Source organism: Panthera uncia, chromosome B4 (genome assembly GCF_023721935.1).
Source record: "Panthera uncia isolate 11264 chromosome B4, Puncia_PCG_1.0, whole genome shotgun sequence".
NCBI lineage: Eukaryota > Metazoa > Chordata > Mammalia > Carnivora > Felidae > Panthera > Panthera uncia.
This window is the reverse complement of record NC_064809.1, coordinates 62,439,693-62,445,150: the sequence shown is the minus strand read 5'-3', so window position 1 is coordinate 62,445,150 and position 5,458 is coordinate 62,439,693.

Here is a 5,458-nt window from a genome sequence, read left to right as displayed (position 1 = left end):
ACATACAAATATGTATATACATATATATGTATATATATACATACATATATATGTATATATATACATACATACAAATGTGTATATACATATATATGTATATATATACATACATATATGTGTATATATATACACACATATATATACACACATATATACACACATATATATACACACATATATGTATATGTATATATATGTATATATATGTATATATATACATGTATATATAAATGATGTGATATTACTCAGCCATAAAAAAGAATGAAATCTTGCCCTTTATGACAACATGAATGGATCTAGAGAGTACTATGCTAAGTGAAATAAGTCAGTCAAAAAAAGACAAACAGCATATGATTTTACTCACATGTGGGATTTAAGAAACAAAACAAATGATCACGGAGAAAAAAAAGAAGAGAGAGAGGGAAACCGAGAAACAGATTCTAAACTACAGAGAGCCACAAGATGGTCACCATAGAGGAGGGAGATAGGAGGATAGGTTAAACAGATGATGGAGATTAAGGAGTGCACTTGTGATAAGCACCAAGTGTTGCATGGAAATGTTGAATCTCTATATTGTACACTGAAACTAGTACTACACTGTATGTTAACTAACTAGAATTTAAATGAAAACTTAGGGGTGCCTGCCTAGCTCAGTAGAGTGTGCAACTCTTGATCTCAGGGTCGTGAGTTCAAGCTCTACTTTGGGCACAGAGCTTACTCAAAAAAATAATAAAAAATAAAAACTTAAAAAAATAATCTAAGCATGTTTTTAGGCAAGGGGGGGTGGGCAGAGAACTTTTTTGGTATCTGATGTTTCTCAATTTTCTTCAGCTTAAAATAATTATTATGCCAAAGTAGTATATTTGGGAATGGCATATTTTGATCCTCTATACCACCCAATGAGATAGAGAAGGATTTTGAAAATATATCCCACAGTGGAATAAAAGGGGTAAAGTGTGGTTTTGAGAAGAAGATAGCGGCGTAGGAGGACGCTGGGCTCACCGCGTCCTGCTAATCACTTAGATTCCACCTACACCTGCCTAAATAACCCAGAAAACCACCAGAAGACTAGCAGAATGGAATCTCCAGAGCCAAATGTAGACAAGAGGCCCACGGAAGAGGGTAGGAAGGGCAGAGAGGCGGTGCGCGCTACGCGGACTGGCGGGAGGGAGCTGGGGCAGAGGGGCAGCCCGCTAGCCAAGCAGAGCCCCGAGTCTGGCTGGCAAAAGTGGAGGGGCCGGATAGAGTGTGTTTGGACAGCAAGCGGGACTTAACATCTGGAAGGTTATAAGCTAACAGCTCTGCTCAGAGAGCAGGAGGGCTGGAAGACAACGGGAGGGAGAGTGTTGAGCCCTGGACCACAGAGCTCAGCTTGGCAGGGAACAAAGGCACTGGTCAGTGCCATCTCCCTCACCCATTCCCCAGCCAAAATCCCAAAGGGAACCAGTTCCTGTCACAGAACTTGCTTGCACCGCGCAAACACCCAACACTGTGCTTCTGCGGATCCATCCCTCCGGCAGTGGGTCTGACTCCCTCCCGGTGCCGCAGGGCCCCTCCTGAAGCAGATCACCGAAGGAAAAGCAAGCTGAGCCTGCCCCTCCTGCCCCTCCTGCCCCTGTGCACCTTGCCAATCCACCCCAGCTAATATGCCAGATCCCCAGCACAAGCCTGGCAGTGTGCAAGTAGCCCAGATGGGCCATGCCACCCCTCAATGACTCCCGCTCTTAGGAGAGGGGAAGAGAAGGTACACACCAGTCTGACTGTGGCCCTGCCCACCCATGCAAGTTATTCAAGACAGCACAGGGGAGGTGCCCTGCAGTTCCACACCACTCCAGGGAATATCCAAAACGGCGAAACGGAAGAATTCCCCTCAAAAGAATCTCCAGGAAATAACAACAGCTAATGAAGTGATCAGAAAGGATTTAAATAATATAACAGAAAGTGAATTTAGAATAATAGTCATAAAATTAATCACTGGGCTTGAAAACAGTATAGAGGACAGCAGAGAATCTATTGCTACAGAGATCAAGGAACTAAGGACAGCCAGGAGGAGCTAAAAAATGCTATAAATGAACTGCAAAATAAAATGGAGACAATCACAGCTCGGATTGAAGAGGCAGAAGAGAGAATAGGTGAACTAGAAGATAAAATTATGCAAAAAGAAAAGCTGAGAAAAAGAGAGATAAAAAAAATCCAGGAGTATGAGGGGAAAATTAGAGAACTAAGTGATGCACTAAAGAGAAATAATCTACACATAATTGGTATTCCAGAGGAGGAAGAGAGAGGGAAAGGTACTGAAGGTGTACTTGAAGAAATAATAGCTGAGAACTTCCCTGATCTGGGGAAGGAAAAAGGCATTGAAATCCAAGAAGCACAGAGAACTCCCTTCAGATGTAACTTGAATCGATCTTCTGCACAACATATCACAGTGAAACTGGCAAAATACAAGGATAAAGAGAAAATTCTGAAAGCAGCTAGGGATAAACGTGCTCTAACATAAGGGACACTGATAAGACTCGTGACGGATCTTTCTACTGAAACTTGGCAGGCCAGAAAGGAATGGCAGGAAATCTTCAATATGATGAATAGAAAAAATATGCAGCCAAGAATCCTTTACCCAGCAAGTCCGTCATTCAGAGTAGAATGAGAGATAAAGGTTTTCCCAAACAAACAAAAACTGAAGGAATTCATCACCCCTAAACCAGCCCTACAAGATCCTAAAGGGGATCCTGTGAGACAAAGTACCAGAGACATGGCTACAAGCATGAAACCTACAGACATCACAATGACTCTAAACCCATATCTTTCTATAATAACACTGAATGTAAATGGACTAAATGCGCCAACCAAAAGACATAGGGTATCAGAATGGATAAAAAAAACAAGATGCATCTATTTGCTGTCTACAAGAGACTCATTTTAGACCTGAGGACACCTTCAGATTGAAAGTGAGGGGATGGAGAACTATTTATCATGCTACTGAAAGTCAAAAGAGAGCTGGAGTAGCCATACTTATATCAGACAAACTAGATTTTAAATTAAAGGCTGTAACAAGAGATGAAGAAGGGCATTACATAATAATTACAGGGTCTATCCATCAGGAAGAGCTAACAATTATAAATGTCTATGCGCCAAATACTGGAGCCCCAAATATATAAAACAATTACTCACAAACATAAGCAACCGTATTGATAAGATGGGGGTAATTGCAGGGGACTTTAACACCCCACTTACAACAATGGACAGATCATCTAGACACACACGGTCAATAAAGAAACAAGGGCCCTGAATGATACATTGGATCAGATGGACTTGACAGATGTATTTAGAACTCTGCATCCCAAAGCAACAGAATATACTTTCTTCTCGAGTGCACATGGAACATTCTCCAAGATAGATCATATACTGGGTCACAAAACAGCCCTTCATAAGTATACAAGAATTGAGATCATACCATGCATACTTTCCGACCACAATGCTATGAAGCTTGAAATCAACCACAGGAAAAAGTCTGGAAAACCTCCAAAAGCATGGAGGTTAAAGAACACCCTACTAAAGAATGAATGGGTCAACCAGGCAATTAGAGAAGAAATTAAAAAATATATGGAAACAAACGAAAATGAAAATACAACAATCCAAACGCTTTGGGATACAGCGAAGGCTGTCCTGAGAGGAAAATACATTGCAATCCAGGCCTATCTCAAGAAACAAGAAATAGCCCAAATAAAAAATCTAACAGAACACCTAAAGGAAATAGAAGCAGAACAGCAAAGACACCCCAAACCCAGCAGAAGAAGAGCAATAATAAAGATCAGAGCAGAAATAAACAATATAGAATCTAAAAAAACTGTAGAGCAGATCAATGAAACCAAGAGTTGGTTTTTTGAGAAAATAAACAAAATTGACAAACCTCTAGCCAGGCTTCTCAAAAAGAAAAGGGAGATGACCCAAATAGATACAATCATGAATGAAAATGGAATTATTACAACCAATCCCTCAGAGATACAAGCAATTATCAGGGAACACTATGAAAATTATATGCCAACAAACTGGGCAACCTGGAAGAAATGGACAAATTCCTAAGCACCCACACACTTCCAAAACTCAATCAGGAGGCAATAGAAAGCTTGAACAGACCCATGACAAGCAAAGAAATTGAATCAGTTATCAAAAATCTCCTGACAAATAAGAGTCCAGGACCAGATGGCTTCCCAGGGGAGTTCTACCAGACGTTTAAAGCAGAAATGATACCTATCCTTCTCAAGCTATTCCAAAAATAGAAAGGGAAGGAAAACTTCCAGACTCATTCTATGAAGCTAGTATTACTTTGATTCCTAAACCAGAGACCCAGTAAAAAAAGAGAACTACAGGCCAATATCCCTGATGAATATGGATGCAAAAATTCTCAATAAGGTACTAGCAAATCGAATTCAACAGCATACAAAAAGAATTATTCACCATGATCAAGTGGGATCCATTCCTGGGATGAAGGGCTGGTTCAACATTTGTAAATCAATCAACGTGATACATCACATTAATAAAAGAAAAGATAAGAACCATAGGATCCTGTCAATCGATTCAGAAAAGGCATTTGACAAAATTCAGCACCGTTTCTTAATAAAAACCCTCGAGAAAGTCGGGATAGAAGGAACATACTTAAACATCATAAAAGCCATTTATGAAAAGCCCACAGCTAACATCACCCTCAATGGGGAAAAACTGAGAGCTTTTTCCCTGAGATCAGGAACACGACAGGGATGCCCACTCTCACCGCTGTTGTTTAACATAGTGCTGGAAGTTCTAGCATCAGCAATCAGACAACAAAAGGAAATCAAAGGCATCAAAATTGGCAAAGATGAAGTCAAGCTTTCACTTTTTGCAGATCACATGATATTATACATGGAAAATCCAATAGACTCCACCAAAAGTCTGCTAGAACTGATACATGAATATAGCAAAATCGTAGGATACAAAATCAATGTACAGAAACCAGTTGCATTCTTATACACTAATAACGAAGCAACAGAAAGACAAAGAAACTGATCCCATTCACAATTGCACCAAGAAGCATAAATCCTAGGGATAAATCTAAACAAAGATGTAAAAGATCTGTATGCTGAAAACCATAGAAAGCTTATGAAGGAAATTGAAGAAGATATTAAGAAATGGAAAAACATTCCATGCTCATGGGTTGGGAGAATAAATATTGTCAAAATGTCAATACTACCCAAAGTTATCTACACTTTCAATGCAATCCCAATCAAAATTGCACCAGCATTCTTCTCGAAGCTAGAACAAGTAATCCTAAAATTCATACGGAAAAACAAAAGGCCCCGAATAGACAAAGTAATTTTGAAGAGGAAGACCAAAGTAGGAGGCTTCACAATCCCAGACTTTAGCCTCTGCTACATAGCTGTAATCATCAAGACAGCATGGTCTTGGCACAAAAACAGACACA